The sequence below is a fragment of the Rhagoletis zephyria genome, unplaced genomic scaffold, assembly GCF_001687245.7.
Source record: "Rhagoletis zephyria isolate East Lansing unplaced genomic scaffold, Rhagoletis_zephyria_1.1 Rzeph_scaffold_00018, whole genome shotgun sequence".
NCBI classification, from domain to species: Eukaryota; Metazoa; Arthropoda; class Insecta; order Diptera; family Tephritidae; genus Rhagoletis; species Rhagoletis zephyria.
In genome coordinates, this window is record NW_016157102.1 from 307,233 (window position 1) to 330,844 (window position 23,612).

The 23,612-nt window shown below is 35.5% G+C and overlaps 1 protein-coding gene and 1 long non-coding RNA gene across 2 annotated transcripts in view; one reads left to right on the forward strand and one right to left on the reverse strand.

The window, feature by feature from the left end:
• Syn2 (Syntrophin-like 2) overlaps nucleotides 1-23,612 on the forward strand; it is a 76,406-nt gene that overhangs the window by 4,698 nt on the left and 48,096 nt on the right. The window lies entirely within an intron of this gene.
• LOC108361185 (uncharacterized) lies at nucleotides 15,058-15,221 on the reverse strand. Its single transcript, XR_001847253.1, has 2 exons — nucleotides 15,179-15,221; nucleotides 15,058-15,141 (listed from the first exon to the last, which is right to left on the reverse strand). It is a non-coding gene; the product is annotated as an uncharacterized LOC108361185 (long non-coding RNA).

The following is a 23,612-nucleotide window of genomic DNA, read 5'->3' on the forward strand; positions in this document are numbered from 1 at the left end:
GCCACGCCCCCTTTATATATCAAAATATTTTTTACCCTGTGACCATCCCTGGAAGATATCCAGTGCGTGTGTAAAATTTGGTTACGATCGGCTTATTCGTTTAGGAGCCAAGTGTGTCTATAGGTACATACATAATTTGAATTTTATATATATAGATAAATACATATATTGTAATTGTTATGTTTTGACCTAATAACAATAGTGCATACTCGTAGCCAATATATAGACGACTCTGAAATTAGTTGTGACTAACTTTAGAATCTGCCGCTGTGGTGTAGTGGTAAGCAATGCCGCTTCCACTACGCAAGACCTGGGTTCCAGACCTGGTCAAAAAAACATCAAGGTGCGCGCCACAAATCGGAGGAGAAGCACGGCCAAACACTAACATATGTGTAAGCGTAAATTTATTACTATTATTATTCACTTTAGAGTCGACTTTATTTTGACCATGATTATTCCCCAATAATATTTATTTTGAAACATTTTATTGAGCTTTTAATGAAAACCAGTAAACTCGCTGAAGAAGTCTCATGAGGAGATGTGGTTATCTCCGAAATAGCTGCTATAACTTCTACCGAAGTAAATAATTGTTGTTTTTCCAAAAAAAAAAATCTTTTAAAATGGTCAACAAAATGTTTCAAAATAAATTTAATATGTTCATTTATGTATTATGTAGGTGCAACAAAATTCAAATGCACAAAGAACGATAAAGAGTAATATTAGATTCTGGTTCATTCATTAAGTTCTACATACTTATATTAGTAGTATTGACGTATAACATCGATTAAGAGTGAATAGTAAAGTGGTTTCTACAGTGCTCAGAGATTTAATGAGCGGCCAAAAACTGCACAACTTGTGAGGAAGATGACACATTTTTCGGTACTTGTATGCGGGAAATGCTAATAAGCGGGGTGGTTATAAACGAGCAATACTGTATTACTCAACTGGCGCCCACGCTTGCTTTTCTACTCAGTTAAACACATTTATATCAGTGTGTTCTTTATTTACTTGTCACACAGCACGTTTTGGCCCAAACAATGAGAATTTCACTGATTTCGATGTGTCTGGCACATCGATGTTAGTTAGAGTCACACAAGCGTGTATTTGTGTGCTGTATGCGCATTTGACTGAGTCTATTTATGTCCTATGTATCGTTTTTACATTAATCGCAGCTAAGACCGTTTTGATGTTCAGATGTCATTATCCTATGCGAAATTCACTGCGAGTGTCAAGGACCTTTCCAATGCTAACAAAAGTGTAACTAAAGTGCTGGAAAAGTGTATCGCAAGGGTATCAATGTCGAAATGATTGAGTAAATTTAGCCGGTCGTTTTGTATGTAAATTGTTTTCAACGTAATGGAAATATGATATTTTAAAATAGGTATGTATGTATGTATGTGGAAATTATCTCCATTTGATAATCTATGTGTATAGTATATACCTAATGGATTTCGGGTAGATGCCACTTTATAAACAATAATACATATCTATAAGTTGCGAATTGCCAGGTGAACGAGTTAGGAAAAGCCTTTTTCGCCTTTTTGCATATTTTAAGACACACTGTTTTCTATTTAATACAAAAAATAAAAAATGTATTGCCGAATCATTGCGCGAATATCTCATACCAATTTTTTTCTATATCAGTATCGAATTACTCGGTATACGAGCTTCTGGCGAACCTACCTCTTTACACAGCGGTATTCGCAGACTCCTCGAATGGAACACATGTCATGAGGACTTGAAGCGTATCTTCTGTCTATCAGACTTCATAAATTTGTTCCATAATTTGTAGATAAGGAGACAGCGAAGGAGCTTGACTGATTGACGGTGCTGATGGTGAAGCCACGAGGAAGTTAATCCGTATATACCCTTTGACGTAGATATGCTCGTGTGGGCCGAAGGCATTAAATTCACCAAGCAAAAGTTAGAATCTTGGCGGTACAACGCTCATATACTACTTGATGGCGTTCCCTGCTCTTTGGTCTCATCATTCATTTACTCAGTGGGGATGTACGCGCAAATTAGCCGGGTCCGGACGTTCCAGGTCAATAAGAGTAAATCTTTGTTCTTAGTCTTTTTACGTGACCGCTTAAAAGTGCATCGTACAACTCTTTGCTGGGCGAAGGCAGACACGCTTGAAGCCGCACTTACTGTTGAGCAGATGCTGCTGACTTCAGTGAGTGTCAAAACCAAACGAGTTGGGGTGAGCCCTCCGAAGACCACATTTCTTTCTGCCGCGATCTAAGGCTCCATCTCGTCGCGCAGATGGGTTATCTGGATTGCACAGACATGCATGCAAGTGTTGGCATTGAGTATAGTTTTACGCTTGCAACTGTTTATCTAGAATAACGGATATACGAACCCCTCCATCTCCCACTGGGAACATTAATTTCTTTATTCAACATAACTTCGCATTTCATAAAATGCATTAAGTTGAATAATCCGAAGTCGAAACATTTGTGAATAACAACTAAAAGCGCAAACAATCAACGACGTAACGTAGACGTAGGTTGACGCAGACACGATCTACTTAATGGGATTCGCGTGTTAACGAAAACTCACCACCGAATGGCGGTGACCTTGCCGTTGCTTCTCTCTCTCTCTATCAACAGTAAATTTTATATCCTGCTACGTACGTCAACCTACGTTTACGCTACGCCATTGACTAACTGCGCTTTAAGAGATGAGGCTTGGGCACAAAATTACAAAAAGTAAGTACGAGCGAATTTGAGCGAAGTAGGCTTATTGTAAATACCTCCTCCATACGTAACGCCAATTATGTATAATAAATATTCATAACTACCTACCTTCAACTCCTATTCTGAATACTTTAACTAATAAATCTCAGCCGAACGCATAAAGCCATAAAATTGTACCAGAACGGAATGACAGATAATACATTTCCCATCCACATCCTTCCCTTACTGCATTCGTCCATTTTATTTTGTTGTCTGGCATAGGTAGTTTTCGTGCGAAATTTTCATCCTCTTACATACCTACGCCGTACGGTATTGAATTCGCCAGAAACGGCGGCATGGTCAACATATTTATTGCGAAGCTATGGGATGATTGCAACGACAATCAAATAATTCAGGCGCCTAAACATATGTACATACTTACTTACATACATACATACATTAAGAGAATCAACAAAGCTGAGTGTGAAATGTGTGCTATGTCCACCCGGCCCCCTACTGTGAATGAGTTCAGCCTTGCCGACATCAAAAAATTCGACTTGTAGGTATCTACATACAAAACCAATGCACCAGCAGGGACTCACGCTGGTTTCTGGTAACACTAATACGTTTATTTAGTTGACTGGTTGGGTCTCGCCATGGCTGTGGCACAACTCAGCACAACACGCTGTTGTGGCACGGCAGGATGCTGGGTCCTGCGTCTGCGCTCGGTTTGTGTTTAATTAAAGTTTATAATGTCGGCATGCCGTTGTGTTCCACACATTCTGTTAGTACACCCAAGGCGCCGCGGCCGCGATAACATCTGTGATAATAAAGAGATATTAGTTTACGTTCGTGTGTGTGTGTGAGTGTGTATAGATTGCCAGACAAACAAACTGTTACCGTATGCACCGTAATACATAATTTTGGCAGCAGGACGAGGAGTTCTACGTATAAAGGTGTAGATATGTATGCATGTATGTAGTTGTTGATGCTTCACGCGCGATTTCTATGCAAAAGGTTTTATAAGCGCTAACCAAAGCTGCTGGCACCGTCACACACTATAGCTACGGTAACCATCCGTCCTGTATTTTACGGGACAGTCCTCTTTTTTGACCCATTGTCTTGGTAGTTTATTTATTTTTTACAGATGCCAAATGTTCTGTATTTCTTTTAATGTCCTGTATTTGTCATTAATATGGCATGCCTACGAACGAGTTTTAAGTGACGTTGGTATATGATCGTAATTATCTCCATAAACTGTTATAATTTTCTAATCTGAATGCCTGCGATTCGAATCGAGGAATACATACAGTGAACAAAATAGAAATTAGGACTCGACATTTTAGTAAGTTCTGACTATTTTTCCTTAGTTTATTTAATGTTTATTATTTGGTTTATGTAATTAGAGCTCTGTTCCTAACAAAAACCATATAATAACAAATTTCCAACTTCGTGCAAAAAACTATAAAAATTAATTCTGCAATGTTTCACCAAAATTTCAAACTTTTCAACTAGAATCTTTAGAAAAAAATTTAGTTTGCAGTTTTGTAACTCATTAAAATTGAGTATAATAAAGTACGAGTGGAAAGTGCTGCTCATTTGCTTCTCTTTCAAAAAAACAAAAAGGTCGAACATTCCTACTTTGTATGAACAAAATGCAAAAAAAAAAACCAAAAATTAATGGCAAGCCTTAGCGACTTGAAATTGCACTTTGCTATTCTAGAATACATATAACGATTTTTTCACGGGGTAAAAATCTCGAGAAAATTGTCCTAAAAATTTGTGATGTTATTAAAAGGATACTCATTCAGGGCTAATACGTCTAGGATCTTTGAAAAAGGCTTTAAAATCTGTAAGGTGTTGTGGAAAAAATTTTCAAAATTATTTTTTGTGCCGTATTCGGCACTCATAAATGTGGTCACCGTAACTATAGCCCAACTAAAGCTATTAACTGCCGCCACATAGCCGACAGCGTGCAGCCTTGTTTACACACCCATGCATGCACATAACGGAAGCCTATTTTGAGCCGCAGCCCACATTCAATCATCTGGTATACGCAGTGAATGCATGAACGAGTAACGAACTGAATGTGCGAATAACTGAATGAGCGGATCAGCGATTTAGCGGACAAGCAAACTGAGGAATTACTGAACAGTGTCAAGTTTTGCCCATAATGGGGGAAGAGTTTAAAAAATTATTCCTGGACCTAAATATAAACCAAATTTGCAACGAATGGAGGATGTGAAATCCATTCTGTTTGAATAAAGGTTAGCTTTAGTTAGCCCGTCTGGCTCGGCGTCATTCACAGACCGTTTAGTCCTACGCGGTGCCATATTAAATTCGAGCCTTAAGTGGGCTTACATACAAAGAATTTTCCAATAAGGGCAGTTATTTAGATGTTGAAATGGAATGGAATGAAACAAGCTGTTTATGAGGTATCAACGAAAATCTTTTTTAATTTAAAACATTGTTTAAATGAACGCAACGGCTTCTTATGGGGGTAGCGATCCGAGTAGTCCAATTTTTAATCACTTTTTAGCTATGGCATCGGCTTATTGCCACAGATCTGCGACTAAGAAAACCTCAAACGGAAAAGTCTAGCACAATCTTTGTGCCAATTCACGTCACCTCCTCGAAAGACAACTATACTCTCAAATCGTGCGTGCTGAATGTGCAAAAGGGTGTCTCTTGCGAGACGCCATGGCAATTTTCCATATGGCTGAGAAATAAATTATGGGTAAGACAGACGCCACTAAAATAACATCGCCGCCAGAGGTCGCCAATGTCTAAACGCGCCAAATTGCACAACCCTATAGTAGACATCATTTCGAATGTAAGGAGTCGCTTAGTGCACACTTTGGCTAACACCTCTAATTTCCCAAACTGAGAAGCAACCAAGTATTTCAGTGGAGTTATTGATAGCACCGGATATAAGCGTCCGATGTGTTCCAACAAAGCTAGTAGACAGGCTGCCTATTTCTTAACTAACCGCTCCACAAAGCCTTTTTCAGACTCACTGAAGTCCACATCTGCGGCTTTCCTCACCGCCAACACGTCTGCTCTTTAAGCTTTCTCGAAATGAAAGGTCAAATGGCCGGCTATCATGTTCTTACGCTTTTTCTACGATTTTATTTAGTCTGGTACTGTCCCTAGGAATTAAGTCGTTCATAAATCCACTTAGAAGTAGCTCAAAGAAACGTACTTGACAGCATTTTCATTTATTTACATATTTATTAGATTTATCTTGTTTATTAACCATCTAAATTTAATAACCTTTTTATCAGCTGCGAACCACTACCCCGACCACTACATAAACCTTTGCCTGAAATAAACGAACCTCAATAGCTAATTCCTGCATTCATGCCTTCCCACGGGTACGGTACGGGACCACATACATTGCACTCTTACACACGCATACATATGTATGTACATAGGTACTATTGGAATGCAAATATTGTCCACAAGTTGTTTGGAATTTTTCTATTTCATTTGTATTCACGTCTACGTTGTACACTTCATTGTTTGCAGCTACATGAAAAATCCAACCATTTTGCGTTTGGTATTTGCTCCAGCGAGAATGGTTAGAAAAAAGTGCAACTATTGCGAATAGCACTGCCTGGCCAGCAAGCGACGGCGTTTCCACGCTGTGCAAAAGGGAATTTTTCAATACAGACCCACAGCTGTTGCCTACAAAAACCACAACAGCAATAGAGACTTCTCCCCCAGCCCTCGCAGTTAGGTACTTTGGTCTGTTTTGTGAGAGAGAGAAGTACTGCAGGGTGGAGGGTATGCGAAGTGATGACACGACTATTAATTCCTGCTGGAATAAAGAATAGCACTGCATATGCATGTAGATACGTATTCTTCCATTCTTATGTACATATACATATATGTACATATGTAGTTGTGTATGCCAATAGTACTCTTTCATGTTTAGTAACAACCAATGCAATAAGCAAGCGTGATTTATCGCTGCGAGATGAAGTTGCAATTTACGCGTCCTATCTCTGGTCGATTGACTACCGGTCTCTAGTGCTACTGATGGCGATAATGAACAGTCTCTGAAGGACTATTTTTCATCTGCGTAGAGCGTGAAAGAAATGCGTACAGCAGCGATTGAGAAGATTTAAACAGATTTTGAATGGGCTTAGAAATACAAACATACATACATACATATGCATTTAATAGGTTCATCAAAAAAATTAGCCTCGAATCGTTAATTGTAGATCTATTACCCAAACTGGTAGTAGTTTCTTTGCAAATAACACGAAATTTGTAGAGCCTCTATCAAGAAATCAATGTATCAATTGATTGGGTCAGATGATCCCAGCATTGGTTTACGAATTTTCTACAGAAAAAGTATCGCAAACAGCAAATATTTGTGATCCAACTTTCATGGAACGGATCGTAATTGGAAACGAGGCGTTGAACCCGAACCCAATCTAATGGCTAGTTCATTTATTTATATGAAGGTAATATGTATGTATGTGTATATTATAAGACCTCTACTCTCGCTCACTCATTAAACTATAGGCATTATTTATATGTATATAAATACGTATACTTCTTATACATATGTACATATAAAAATTATATTTGAGTTCATACCTACACGCGCCATAACCAAAGAAGCAACCAAAAGGTTACAATTGGGCAATAATAAATAAATGTAAATATTAATATATTAAATTTAAACAGATGGAGATAGTATGATGTATGTAAATACATCCGTACAAACATGTGTGTGTATGTATACATATATACAGTCAGCGTCAAAAATATGAATATCCTGTTATTTTGACGATTTTATTTCTTTATATTTTCCATGCCAAATTTTTCTTATTTTTTTTTTTTTTAATATAGTTCCTTCGACAGCAAAAACCAGCAAAATCAATTTTTTAATTTCATATAGAACTCGGGGACAATTCAACTTTTCAATTCAATATCTTAAAAATTTTAGAACTTCTTTTCTCAAGAGTTTGGCGCATTTTCTTCCAGAAAATATGTTTAAATAAATAAAACCGTCACAATATCGGGGTGTTCATATTTTTGACGCTAACTGTATATCTACATGTACCCGGATACAATTAATATCATCACCGCCGACCAATGCCACAGGCGGGGCTGCCAACTTGGCTCAAACCGTGCCATTTTTGGCCCTATTTTACTACTATGTACATAATGCCACTTAATTTTTCAATTTGCCACAAAGTGCCAAAATGTCACTTTTCAAAAATAAAAATATTTCAATACATTTTTATGAAATACTTTACTTTTACATTTTTCTCCCAACTAAAATTTTCAAATTTCTATAATGTATACAACTGGTTGATCTTATTTTCGCATTGGATTTTTCTTTTAGGAGTGTTTTTCTAATTTTTATGCTAAATGGGAATAATTAAAAAGAATGGCACATTTTTCGGCACTTTCGGTGTTCTATTTGGTACTTCTTTATCCTCAATGTGGCACTTCATTGCTAAGGATAGTTGGCAGCCCTGGCCACAGGTATCTGTTGTCCTTTTGATTTTACTGTTAATTTACCTGCAGCAAAGTTTTACAAATACATACATATATGTACATATATAGTTGCAGGTTTGTGTAGCATACCCTCAAAGAAAGTTCTGTAGTGCCAAAACGGTAAATTATTTGTGTATAGTCAGCGCAGCTACAACTGTTTGAAGATTCAATAATAGTTTAGTTTCTCAATTTTTATGAAAAAAACTGCTGAAGCTGTGAAAAAGCAAACTGCTCCCAGAGAAATAGAAAAAACCACACTTTTTGGGTAAAAATTAGTAATTCTGTCAATTACATCGTAGACGCCATTTCTTGTTTACATACGTAGCCGTTTTCTATCATTTGGCAATTTGCTAATTTGTATGCAAATATTCAGGCAAATAAACAAAAATATTTACAAAACTTTATTTTTTTCAGTATGATTTATATAATAAACTGAAAATGCAAATGTGCTTTACTTTTTGTTTGCTCAACTTTCAATTTGCTTTGGCAACACAGAACAGCTGACACTTTATTCGATTTTACCAGTCAAAATTCTTCGCCTAAAATCTTGCAAACCTCTGACAAATAGAGAACCGCATTTACTTACTCTTATTAACGGGAACACTTTCTACTAAATTCTGGCAAAAACTTGCAATAAATAAAGTTTCATATGGCTCATTGGCATTCTCTCACTGCAATATTTCTAGTTTTGAGAACCATGTAAGCCATCCTCTAGAACTCCACAGGCATTTTGACAGTTCGAGGTCCATTTAAAGATTTCAAAGTATTCGATCTCTTTTTAAGCTTAATTTTGATAAGCTTTTATTAAGAGAAACGAAAGGAACTGCATAATTTAAGGTTGTTTGTTAATTTTTCCGGTTAATTTCCTGTCCGCCCTCTTTTTAATGCTATTTAGCAACTGGAAACTAAGCTCTCCGATAGGGTAGAGATATGGCATTTCATCCGTCTACGTACCAATTTTGAAGAGAATTAGTTGCGGGTTTTCCTGCTGGCATAATTGTTTTTGCATAATATGCACTCGTTAAGAGCAGGAAATGATTAGGAGTTCCACCCGCTTAGCTTTTGTCAGATAAGCAATGTGGATACATATATTGCAGGAGATATGTATTGTGTTTTGTATGTGTGTGTATACCTATGTATTTATGTAGGTAAGCACTAATACCTTATTAAATATTTAACACTATCCTAAATTCCACGATCCGTGTCATACTTACATTATTATACCTGGTTTAGGTATGCATGTTTGAGTGAAGTTGTTGACAGAAAGAGTACGAAGGATTTCAAAATATTAATGAAATAGACAACTATAATGAAAACTAAAACGTAGGCGTTAATTCTTGACAGTATTAATTGAGAAATCTGAAATATTCTACAAATGCTTTCCGGTTTTCGCAATGCCTAGTTTATGAAATATTAATTGGCCATATAGTCAACAAAGTATATTCTGATATATGCAAATACTCTTCAATCTAAATATTCATATAAATATTTATATGGATAAATATGAAAACAAGAATCTCTATCCCATGTTCACACTCTTAAATATTGGCACCGGCATGCACACACATGGTCTGCAGTCCGGAAATTATTGCATGCTCCACATCAAAAACATTATTCGATTCCCATCAATAAACTAAAAGCAATTTCAGCTGGTGCATAGTATGTTTGCATGCTGCTCGCATGTGTTGTTGCGATAACAACAGGAAGCATTACAACACTCTTAATTATTTCATTCAAAATCAAATTGATACGAGTATAAATAAGCAGATGAGGGCAGGTGGCTGGCTCAGTCCATGGGGCACTCACACTTACTCACAAGCAAATGCTAGCTAAAAATAATGCACTTCCTCATCAAGTGATTTTCAATTTCAATAAATATTTAAGACAAATATGTGGCACTTCAGGAGTAATATCATTGGAGGGTTGATTCATAAACATTTTTACAACAAATAAGGCCAGGGAGTCGAAAAATGGTTTATCAAAATAAATCAATTGCACTTATAATTTCGAGTGTATAGATATGGTTGTTGTTGTTGTTGTAGCAACATGCAAACTCCCCAAAGAGTCATTCCGTTTACCTAGACCCGAATGTCGTGGGATCTTTTGTCGGTAAATGTTGTATGTTTGTTTGCTTGTATTCATCGGGATAATCGCATAGAGATCTACAAAGAATTTTGATATACAAATTATTGTCCCTCTTCTAAATATTCAACCCCGTTATCGCCCATCCGAACCCATTTATACGAACCCATTTCAGATATCTAACCAGAAACAAATTTCGAGACACCGCTCATCCCGGCCTTTATAGAATTAGTACCGTGGGTCCTGTTGGCCGCGCCCATATGTAAATAGAACACAAGAGCTGTGCTAAACAAAATTGTTCGCTACTACAAATTTCGATGCCTTTTTAACCTGCTGTCAGGTTTTCAAAGCTAAAGCGTTCAAGTTTAAGAGTTAACAAAAAAATTTATGTATTAACGTTTTTATGGCAGTGTATGACACCTTTCACACGCTGCTTAATATAAAAGTATGAAATTCATTTCCTGAAGGATGAGGAAAACCCAAGTACTCTCGTCTTCCATTATGGAATTTCTCAAAAAACTCAAATCGAAAATTGCGTTAGCATTTTAACTCGTTCTTTTGCTGCATACAATGGCGAAAATATAAATAGGGAAGAGGCTTTTTTGTATTCCTTGGGTATCCATTATTAAATGATTATTATTTCTTTATGAATGCTTTAGCTTTTTATCTAATAAAAACCATGTCAAACATTGTACAAAAATTAGCAAAATTCGACAAAGTGCCATCAAAACTTTGAGCTTTTTAATTAGAAATATATTGGGTATGCAGTTTTGTAGCTCATACAATTTTAGTACCAAAAAGTGCAAAGTCTAAGTACCTAGGACTTACCGTTGATTTTTGACATATTTTTTTTTTTGTGGAAGGTTTTGCTTATCTTCTTCATACAAAAAAATCAAAATCAAATCAAAATTTAAATTAATTTAATTTAATTTAATTTCTGACATCTAATGCAGATCAGATATGAGGCAAAATATTTAATTTGAATATTGCAATAGCAAAATATGAAAAAACGAAATATGACGAACAATTTTATTCGATGCAAACGTTACATATTTTTTCTTGGCAAGACGTGACGATCTTAGGGCTATGTAATTCAATCAATGAGTCAGCTCAGTAAGGTGGCATAATTGACCAATAACATTAACAGTTTTGACCCCTGTTCTACTAGGACTACAACATACATACTTAGTAGAGCTGGTGAGCAGTATGAATTCTTGAAGCTATTCAACAATCTCTATTTACATAGCTCATCTGAAATTGTGCCTTATAAGTCAGCTAAAGCTCTCTAACTTCGCTCGGTGCTGAGTTACTCTATTCAGTTCACCTCATTTCCATGGTTTTGTAAAGAGAAGGTGCATGTGCAAACATGATTTTACAGGCATACATACATACATATGTACATATATCTTGTTAACATCAACGTGTTCGACTAAATCGTACTTTCCAACAATTTTAGTCCACACATAAGAGGCACAGTTTGGTGTTACACCTACTGATGCTTTCACAGCCATATAACTTCTGTTTAATAAACTCAGTACTTAACTGGTAATGTATAAAAATAGCTTAACCGGACAAGAGACCAACACGAAAATAAAACCAAAACATCGATCATATATTATTAAGTACTACAGCCCAACACATACTCTGCAGTCAACAAAATTCTCAAAAACCTACGCATCACTTTTTGTGTCTGGAATTGAAACACGTTTTTGACTTTGTTGCAAGGCATTGTGGCGAGTTTGCTTATGCGAAAGATATTTTTAAATTTATTCTGCAAGGGTCAATAAACAGCCGCATTTGTTTACAGATTTGCCACAGCATATTTATTTTTATCAAACTAGTTTGAATATTGAAACTAAAGTCAATAGCTGCGCATGAGGACATTGAACTTCCTTTGGATAGGAACAACTTATACATACATATTTATATTGATACGAACATATGTACGTATGTATGTGTGTATGTATGCACATATTTGTACATGTAAATATTTAAAATGAACTTACCTATACTGAAAGATATGAATATTAGTAACCTTTAGGAAATCGGCATCAAAAAAATTAATAACATGGCTTACTTCCATTATGGTAATAAGGAAGTTTGGAAATAAACACATTTTTGTTTTTGAATGAATGTATAAAATTTTCTTAAAAAAAAAATTATATATTGAACTTCAGATTTTCGCGTGAATAGAATTTAATTTCAAATATTTACATAGATCAACACTGATTATGCCATCAGCATTGGATAGATCAACAACAATATGTTATTTATAACTTACATAAGCAAGCACACACATACATACTACATGCATATTTATATATGTTCATAGTTTTTAATATTCCTTATTTGTTATCAACTCTTCTAACCTCTAGAAAGGAAAAACTCTCTGACAACTTTTCTTTGTACGGGCTGCATCTACATACATATATGATGTGCGTTTGAGTTTTGAGTAAAAGTTTTATATAGAACGTGCAAATAGCAGCTGCACTCAAAATTCTAAAAGTACTTAACATCATTTTCAGAAACTGTTTCAAGATGTGCTAGGAAGGCAAAGCAAAACAGGCTGACAAGTAAGCATACAAATTTGCAACCTAAGCACACCTGCATATACATACATACATACATACGTGCCACCTACTGAAGTTTCATTCATATACATACATACATATGCATACATATACCAGAGTGCAAGTCCTAAATGCAACAGTTACGCAAAGTTACAAGATAAATGGCGGAATTTCGGACGTTTTATTGTATAAGTTATAACCTACATTAGTGCGGGACGGTCAATTTATTTTACCCACTTCCGTGAGAAAATCATTCAAATTTTGTTTGAATGCGCATTTAAAAAATTATCCAATGCAATTATATAGCAAATAAGGTCAAGCATTTTAAAAAGATCGCAATGTATCTCATTTATTAAGAGATATTGGATGAAGCTTGAATATAAATATGATTATGATTTATTTTGGAACGAATTTCGGTCAACCCTTGTCAAGTTTGGTCTGCAGACAAACCGGTTTGTCGGAAAAATCAACCAACACCAAAACACAAATATTTATGTTCCATCTTCCTTCTTTAGCCAGATTCAAAGTAATAATAACACTATAAGTTACCATCAAATCAAGGTGGTATTTTCAAGGACAGTAGTCGAGAGTTGTAGCTTTAATTTAAGCTTAAGTGGAAGGTTCTATTGTCCGTTTACTCTTTGCTAAAGCTTCTCAAATATTGCAAAAAACGCCATTTTTCCACTTTGTCCTCGTTTTTCTCAAAATCCCGACCTGTTACCGACCGCTGTTAGAAAAACTTTTTCTAATTTGGATATTGCTGGGGCCAAGATCAAACCCAGGACCTATGGAGTTATAGTAGGCACCTCTAACTACTCAGCCAGAGTGGCCACAGGACTAAAAGTGCTTTGCGATTATCCGAATTTGTTGTATCAACCTACGACCTGTTATATTGAGTTCTATCAAAAAAAAATTATATTTATCAAAATTTAAAAAATTTCCGACCAATAATAATTGCTTTCTGATTTATTATGTTTTTCAAAAATAAAAATTATACATTGAGCTATGCTTTTTGGTTTGAAAATTAAACTCATTCCTTGAATGTTTTCGCACAAGGGTACGGAACCCCGTTTTTTAAAAGTAAGTCGAGATTTTGGGTGTATTTGGCAAATTTCATATTTCGATTCCTTCCTATTTTGGAGTGTCGCTCAGTAATTTTTTTTTTGTTTTGCACCCAATTAAATAGTTAGTTTTTCGCAGTTCATTTTTTAGCTGGCATCGGGCGATAAATACTAAAATGCTTCAATTTGTCGTCTTGTCGGAAGTCAACCATCGGTGCCGATCCAGAGATCGGAATAGATTGCAGCGCGGCCATATCCAGCGGAAAAATCGGTAATGCATAAAATTTTTCTCTCACTGAAAAGGTGGCAACTACAATTGAATTTAAACAGGAATCCCAGTGTAAACAAATGGGTAATCAATTCGTAGTCGAAGATTTCAAGCCGAGTGATTGATTATTGCATTTCCGGGCTATCGACAGGGTGATGTTTAATTTTGAAACAACAAACAAAACAAAAAAATCGTAACAATCAACTTACATAAGATGCCGTTTTCCATGTTGTGTCAACGGTAGCTATAGCCGAATGGAAACGCGTTGGGCTACCACTTTGAGTTTACAATAAATATCGAAATGATTTCTAAATTGTTGCGAATTCTCAGTTGTTTACGGCCTTAGCAAATATATACTACAAATTTGGCACAGATTGCAAAAACCGAAAATCTCTTCTGTTAAAGTTTTATTACAATAATTTTTATTGTCCACTAAAGGCGTTAATTCATTATAACAAAAGCTTTAGATAATCCCATTTATATGAATAATTTCACAAAACACACACTTGTACATACATATGTATATGCAAGCAAAATCTCTCGCATCACCAGTAGTAACATATTGTTGCATGCTGCACTTCTACGCTTTTGGCATAAACTATTCATGAATATTTTCATTTTATTTTCATCAAACTTTTGCATTTATGTACATAAGGGTGGCCCAAAAATACATAGGAAAATCCACTTTATTGATTTTCCTACTGCCACTACTATAGATATACTGTATTATAGATAAATGGCAACCCTATCTAAAAATATATGTGAATTAAGGTATGCATTTTAAAAACCTTTGCTGGGATTGCATAAGCCTTCCACATGATACCCATATTGTGGTGTTAAGTAAAACTAAATTTTTAATAATCATTTGTCTGTTTTTTTAGAAAGGTGGCAGCTCCGTTCAAAAATATTTTTAAATATCTTCAAACGCTTTTTGTTTAGATGAAGAAACTTAAATAATCTATTGACTTTTAAAAAATTTTAGATTTTCAAATATCTGGCAACCCTATTTTTCAAAATTATTCACCACAAACCTACAGAAAACATCGAATTCAAAAAAATAATTAAACACACCCATTGAGCTATTCGTACGTGTTGTTATGAAACACAAAATAACAAATTTTTGTATATAACAGGAGAGACAATCGGTTATTAAAAACAACAACAAAAACATTTTACGTTAAATAAACATCATGCAGTTATTTTTTGAAGTCTTGTGAAGGGAAATAGTCTTAGTCGAACAAAAAATATTTATTTTTAACGATTTTATAGCAATTTTAAGAAAAAGTTTATTTTCCCCATGTAAAATACGTGGCAAACTTCAAAGCCCCGGGGCACGGGTAACTATTAAACGATTTCAAAATAAAAAAAAATGAGTCTCTTAATGATTAATATTCGTTAGATCTGGGGGTGGTTGGAGGGAAACAAATTGGACCACCCTAATGTACATATCTACATATGTTTTGATATGCGTATGTCTCCATGTACATAAATGCATATCTATTCATTCAATTACAAAAACATAATGGTACTCTATATTCCAAACTTTCCAAATATTAATTTGCTTGTGGTTAGATGAAGCAAACTATATCAACCGCTTGTGAAAGAATTTCCGGTCAATCGTGCTCACATGCTTATGGAGGAGTATTAGTCCGTTCTGTATGACAGCAAGCTGCAACGCTACATGAAACCGGTAGCAAGAACATATGTAGGTGTTTAAATATTTACAACAATGTATGAATGCTTCACATAAATACATAGCACATACGAGTATGAACGGACAAGAACATATGTTTGCATCCTTCTTCTTTGTGAATATACGGAAATATCGTTTTTCCCCTTTTAGCTCATTGGGGTGGCTAAGCCAGTGAAAGCCCTTAGTTATGTTAATCAAATTTTAGTACGGCAGATCCTCTCTTTTCACATTTGTTTGGGGGAAAGAAAAAATTCCATGTGAAAACAAACTTAATGGCTGTCTTTTAAAATTTTTCGTACCATAATGTCCAGTAGAGATTAGCCTTGCCAACTTTTAAAACCCCTAAGGGAGAAAAAAATAATTTTTCAGGAGGACTTTGTATGAAGACGCCTTTGCTTTAGGAGAACACAACATTCATTTCGTTTCTCGAAAAAATTTGAAGAAATGGCCTTTTATGTATTTTAATAAAAACAGTAAGCCATTCTACGAATGCACTATAGGTAATTTAATCAGTTTATTTACTTATTCATTTTTTGGGTTATATAGCGGATTTGTTTTATAAATATCCACAATTTTTTTAGCACATCGACATATGTATCTATACTTAGTTGTTACCAATCCGGCAGGGGATGCAGGTTTTTTTTTTCAAATAACTCCTCGTCATAGACACTAAGTGCTTGCAGAGTGTTCGATACTTGTATGTATGTGCTGTCGCCACTTGAGTAGCTCCCATCCATAAATTATTTACAAGCTCTATACACCATTACAAAAAGCACAGTTTGAGTTTACGATTTTTTTTTACATTTTTCTTCCCATTTCATTTTTTACATTCCATTGCACATAAGAAATAAGTAGCAAATAGTACTTGAGCAGGCTTTTACGTTTATTGCAAATGTTCATCAAAATGATCGCACACAAAGCAAACACAAATACACATTACATCGCGTAGATAAACATAAAAATAAACGCACGCCATCACATTACAGATGCATTACATTTCCGCTGTGCACTATGTCTCATTTAATGCATTTTTACAAGCCCACTTCGCTGCTGCAAACACATGCGGGCCACATATAAACGCTTATATACATATGTATGCAAATATATATATAAATATGTAGCAATGCATATATCCACTCCTTTTCAGCCAGGATATGGCAAACGAAAAATGTCACCGTTACTTTTCCAGCACTAAAAGTTTATTTGATTTGCTGCAATTTCAGCTCGAATGCCCTTCAATCACAGCCAAACGAAGTAATTATTGGGCGCACTTAGCAATCGGAGACAAACGCAAAAATGCAAATCAAACAGACAGAATAAACGGGAAACAAACTTACAAGTTGTTAAGCAACATCTTACCTGTTCATTCATCTCTCTCTCAGTTTCCCTTCTACTATTTATTTGCCCTATCGACTCATATGTATGTATGTATGTGACAAAGATGCGTATATGTATGCATAATGAATACTGAACCTACTTACAAGAGCCCCTTTACCTGAAACGTTGATAACCAGTAAGTGAATGAGCTGCCATCCAAGAGAAAAGTCCTTGTAGCGGAATAAAGTGTGCGTCGAAATTTTTTTTTTTTGCTTGCCGTATTCTTCTGAGTATTTGCTTATTTTTCATATCGCTTTTGCCATGCATTAAAAATGTATGAAGCTACTTCTCGTATTACGAAATTTTTACTTACTTAAATGGCTGCTCATTCAATCCCACGAACGCGGAGTAAGTTTGAGAAGGAAAAGAATTTCCAAATGTAGGTATGTATGTACATACATACTTGAGGCCACATAAATAAATGCGCACTGACATCGTCTTTTGCGCGCATTTTGTTTAGTGGAGCACAACTGCATAAGACTTTTTTTGCTTTTTGATAAAATTGCTATCGAGCACAACTGATTAAGGTCGTCTAAATGGAAATACTTACACGATTCTGATGCACAACTCAGTGCACGCTAAAGGCAATGCTTATACAAGGCGAGTTATTTAGTTCAGTGCTAGTTTTTTTTTTTTAATCATTTTGAAAACCTTATGGGCATATACAATTAATAAGGATTCAACTGATTTTGTTGAAAATAACTTTTTTGTCATACGAAAGATAGGAGTGGGTAGCAGAGTTGCCACAATTAACTGTATGTGTTAGCAAAATCACCAAAAAAGACTTACCAAATCCATTAAAAAATTACCATACTTATTAAGTGTACATAACTAGGCTTATATCTGAAGAGTCTTGAAAATCTTGATGTGGAGATCTAACTGAAGTGTGGCTAAACGACCGAATTTTCTCAAATCCTCGTCGTTCTCAGAAATTGGGACTGTATAAAGGCACATTAACTACATATACTCACACGAGCTTTTCACAAAAAATCTTCTGCAAAGATCTCACTAACTTCACTTTAATGAAAAGTGACAGAAATATTTCGCTCGCTCGGAACCACTTTCGTGTGTTTGTAGACTGTTTATGTAAACCCAATTTGGCAGCATAAAAGAGAGGATAAAACAAAAACTTTATTTCTGGATAATGATTTTTTCTAAGGGTTTCCTTATAAATATATGTACATTGCTCCACAACCGGAACAAAAGTTAAAAAAAATAACGGGCACAGATATACAATAAAAAAAAACCATTTATCGAATTTCCACCACCCAATGATATCGGCATTTAAATTTACAGCTGGTTGTCCGAGCTTCCATTACATTCGAACCTAAAAGTTCGGCACTTTTCGCTCAGAGGCCTCTGCGGTTATCTCCTTTGATATGGTTAGGTATATGTATGTAATGAATAAAAATTTACTGATAAACAACTAAAATTTTTGTAATTTCAAATAAACAAGCTAAAACTTCAAAAGCTTTAGTCATTTCCTCGGTCAGTGTTTTACATGATTCAGCTCATAACAGCTGTGCAAACACGCTCTCAGCAAGCAAACCGCTTTGCTACAAATCATTTTGCCATTTAATCCTTCACCATGACTGCTTGAAATCGGAAACCACAAAACATGAAACAAAACAAAGCATGCAAATAGTTGGTTTCGTAATAGCAATTCCCTTATCCTTTTTCATTTGTGTAGTTTGTAAAAAATGCGATTATTTACGACGATAATACATGAACATACGAAGCATACATAAGCATGTTAATACATGGCATTACTCATTAATAATGATTAACATGCAAAAGCATTAAATCCGCAACTTTTAAACATTTCGAAAACCAGTAGTTCTATACTCATGAAATTGCGTTATGGCCTTACAGAGAGTTTGCGTGCTATTAGTCGGCCATTTCGCCCATTTTGCGACAAGTACTATTTTATTTACCGCCGTATCAGGACAAATCTGCTCACTTATTTTTAATTCTTATTCAGCCATAAGCGAATTTATTATTTTTCACTACCAATTTTTTCCCCCTTCTTAAGGCAAGGCATGTACATACACATACCCGTATAAAGCACGCTACCTTGGGTAAAGTTCCAGACAAATCGCTTTGCTCTGACGCTTTTCACACACGCTCAATTAACCTCTACCGGACATGATGCCGTCGCCTTCTTTCAAATTAGCACAATTTCTTTGTCGTTGGAACCTGACAGTCAACTTGCCAATTCGCAAACACTCATCCTGTATGCAGATTTCGTCAATCGAGAGCACACTAATGTGTTGGTTCAGTTGTCCGTGTTGTCTTTCAAAATATACAAAAAAAGAAAACTATCATAAGCGCAGAGTGTCACCAAGCGCGTGACTGACAAAGTTTACAAACTCATTTCCTTTCTGCACCTTTCTCAAACTCTAACACCCTCAACATTTTCCCTACTCTCAAGTGTTTATGTATATGTATATACATGCATGCGAGTAAATGCATTGCCGTTGACCTAAATTCGGAAGTAAACAAGCGTGTGTTTGCTGAAAGCACTGCAAATATGTATCTCGCCATGTCCGAAGATAGGCGAATAACCTAGAATACAGAAAGCCCACTATGCCCATTCATATGTACATACATACATAAATACAAAGTTATTTACTTATTTATTGTATGTAGGTATGTACATGCAAAGTTGCACGAAAGCGCACTTATATGCCATAATAAGGCCTTATGAAAACTTTATTGTCCGATAACAATGGTCTCAACAACGTTCAGGACAATAAATAAATTAAGGATAGCCACAAAGACGACAAGAAAAAAGCACCTATGTGTACATACATATTTAGTTGTGGCAGCGTCTGAGCTTTGCATTGCTTGTGGGTGTAGAGATGTTCGAGGAGTCGCTCTAAATTGCTTATTGTTCTCTTACAGACACCTTAAATTTTATTTTTTTTTAGTTTTCTTAACCGTCTTAAATAGATGAAAGCAAAATAATAGTTAAAATTAAATTACCAACAAACAGATCGCCAGAAATTTCAGGTGTTGCATTCACTCTATTAGCGAAGACTTGGAGAACGAGAATTAACATTATCTCAGTATCGTCTTTTGTCTTGAATTTGAAATATTATGGCGCATTTACATGGTATGAAGCCATATGAACTGTTGATACGTTAAAATAGAGGGACTACATGTTCCAATGAGGAACTCAGTGAAAACGAGTGGGATGCATATAATAAATTTGTTCATATGAAAAATTATGGGGAGATACTGTAAACATACTGTTGTGATACTGTTAAGTATATGGAATTATAGCAAGTTGAATTTTCATACACCTTCCCATAAAAAGTTTAACAGATGCAGAGATGCCAAGGGGGGTTTTTCCCATTTTGATGCCTTTTTAATATAAAAACCCACCGAAAAGGAGGAAAGCGGCAACTCCGCCATTCACATACATGTCAAAAGTATGAATTTTAAAAATTAAAAACAAATTCAAAACAAAGAAATTCTTTGTACTAGAACTTTTTAAATTGAAGCCGCTCACGTTTAGTGAACAATAAAAATACGAAGAACTATGATAACAAACTTACAACAAGACATTACAGAACATTGTAATGAGCTTTATATCACGTTTAAGTAAAAATAAGCCTATATTTTCCAAGCTGGCAAAGAAATGAAAATTTGTATTTTTTGTTGTTTACACAAAGACTTGCCAAATATACATATAAGTCAAAATTATAGAAGGCATGTATACTTCTCCCTTTCATTTTTTCATACAGTTTATGCTTCTTTCTGGCTTTTACAAAAATGCAGGGATACCGCACTTATTTCGGTACAATATGATCGTAATGTATTTTCAATTCGAAATCAAACAAAAACATCCCACGAAAATGTTTGCGATTTTAGAACCATTAGTGAATATTTGCAAACTACTGCAAATAATAGAGTGCCATATCTTACAAAGTTCAGAGTATTAACGAAACAAACAAGCATTTTATGGCTTCATGTTTCCTTCAAACCGCATTGCTATTTTTTCTAACTTTTCCTTTTGTTTAGCGCTGTAACCTATTAAGTTATATCTTTTAATTTATACATGTGAACTATTTTCAATGAGCATTTTTTCATTTGCTCCAGAATTTTGGGTACATTTTCTTATAGTACCTCTCATTCTTTTTTATATTACATATATACACTCCGAAGTTCGGGATAGTATTTTGAATATACCAGCAATATATGTAAAAGTAGTGGCGGCTGCTTTAGAGCATTACGCAGAGCCTGCGTTCAAGCCTAGTTTTTCTAATAGTGGTTGCCCCTCTGTTGGTAATAGTAAACCTCCGAGTGTATTCTGTCATGGAAACAACTTCTCATTAAAATACAATTGCCGTTCGGAGTCGGCGTAAAACTGTCCTTTACTTTGTGTGACAAAATCACGCACGCCGCATATCGGAGGAGAAGCTAGGCCAAACACTAACATATTGTTCAAGCGATATACATATTCGTCGTTTAAAGTACAAAAGCGCGTATCGTGGTTCTGCAAAACCTCGGAACTGAAATTTGTGCCAAAAAAGATATTTGGTCATCGGAAGCTCCTGACATCAAGCCCTTAGCCATTTATAATAAAATATCGATATAATAAAATATCGACTTAGACATAAGGAGAGAAGATTGTTAAGTTTAAAAGATAGAACCGTTTTTAAAATTTAGGCAACCTCCCATACGAGGTTTTGCATTTCCTTTATGCGCGGTTTTGTGCTTTAAACGAAGATATGTAGAAGTATTGCATACATATTTTGGTGCCCATTCAAGTATAAAATCCACTGAGAAACGGAAGAAAACGGCATCCCTATGATTTCAACTTATGCCAAACGTTTCGTAAACAAGCAATTCTGAACAAAAAACTGTTTTTCCACAAAGATGTTTAAATGGAAGCATTACAAATATGGAAAAATAGCAATCCACAAGGCTTTATTGGCAGTAGGTCCTTTTTAAAGCACATTTAACAAAAAAATAAGCTTCTAGTTTCGAAGCTAGCACAAAATAAATTTTTTTTATTTGTTGTTTACAAAAAAAATATTGTCTAGTATACAAGTCAAAATTGTTAAATATATATCGCTTTCATTCATTTCTTCATAGAGTTGGTGCTTCTTTTATAGGAAAATTCATACGGCTTATGAACAGATTCATACCATGTAAATGCACCATTACTCACCATTTCTGAATATTACCGAAAAGTTAGTGCAAGTGAACTACAGAGTTCGAGTACGAGTTTATGTGCCAATCGAATTTTGCTCCCGACTAGTATTACATTTCGATTGGAATTGCAGGGTGAGTGCCCTTAATGGCTTTTTATCCCATATCTATGACACACGACAGTGTTGGTAGTTATAACTTTGAAGTAGTAAAGTATTTTGACTACCTAGCAACCATCACTAACACCACCAATAGTGTCAGCTAAAAGATCAAGCGAAGAATACTTAACCCTTGCCAACAGGTGCTAATTTTGACTCGACAGGCAGTTGAACAGCAGAGAACTCTCTCGATGAAAAAGAACCACGCTCTACAAATCTCTCTGTCACCCGTCATTTCATATGGCGCAGACACGTGGACGAGGTCGCACAAATATGAGAAGGTTTTGCTGGCTTTCGAGAAAACTACTCATTCTATGCAAGATCTATGGTCCATAGTGGCGACGGGTACCGAAGAAGATGGACTAACGAACTTTTCGAAGACATGGACATAGCTAAGCGCATAAACATTCAACGAAGACGCTTCGACTCGGTATTCATGGTAATGAAGGAAAGTATATCCACTAACAAAATAAACGGCTGGGCTGAACATTTGGCGCATCTTCGGAAAGGAGAGAAAAATTGTATGAGATTTTTTTGTTCTCAGCCCAAACCGGCAAACGTTTTTAGGGCCAAAATTCCTTGCAATTTCAATATTGTGCAAATCCCACTTTAGTAAAATATTTAAATTTCCGGAAACAAACCTTTTTACTGTTGTCTAGCAATTCGCATTTAACATTTTGTACATACATATGTATATGTTTAAGCCCGCAGAGGCTTCAGATGCTTGCCTTTCTATCCCCAATCGCAGCCGAGGCCTGTTCAAATTTATTGGCACGCATTACTTGCCAACTACTTGAGCACATTGGTGCGCATTGCCGTGAGCCACCGCTTAACGCCTCAACAATTAGGTTGCAAGCGATCTGATCTGATTTCGTTGTGCTTCAACAGTGTTTTGCTTATATAAAATTAATTGATTTTTCGCACTGCTCGAAATATTCAACTGCCAACTACGTACACACATGCGTATGTATGTACGAGTAAGTACTACAAGCAAACGCAACGTTTCTGGCACCGCCACACACTGAGGTGTGCCAGCCAGCCACAATCT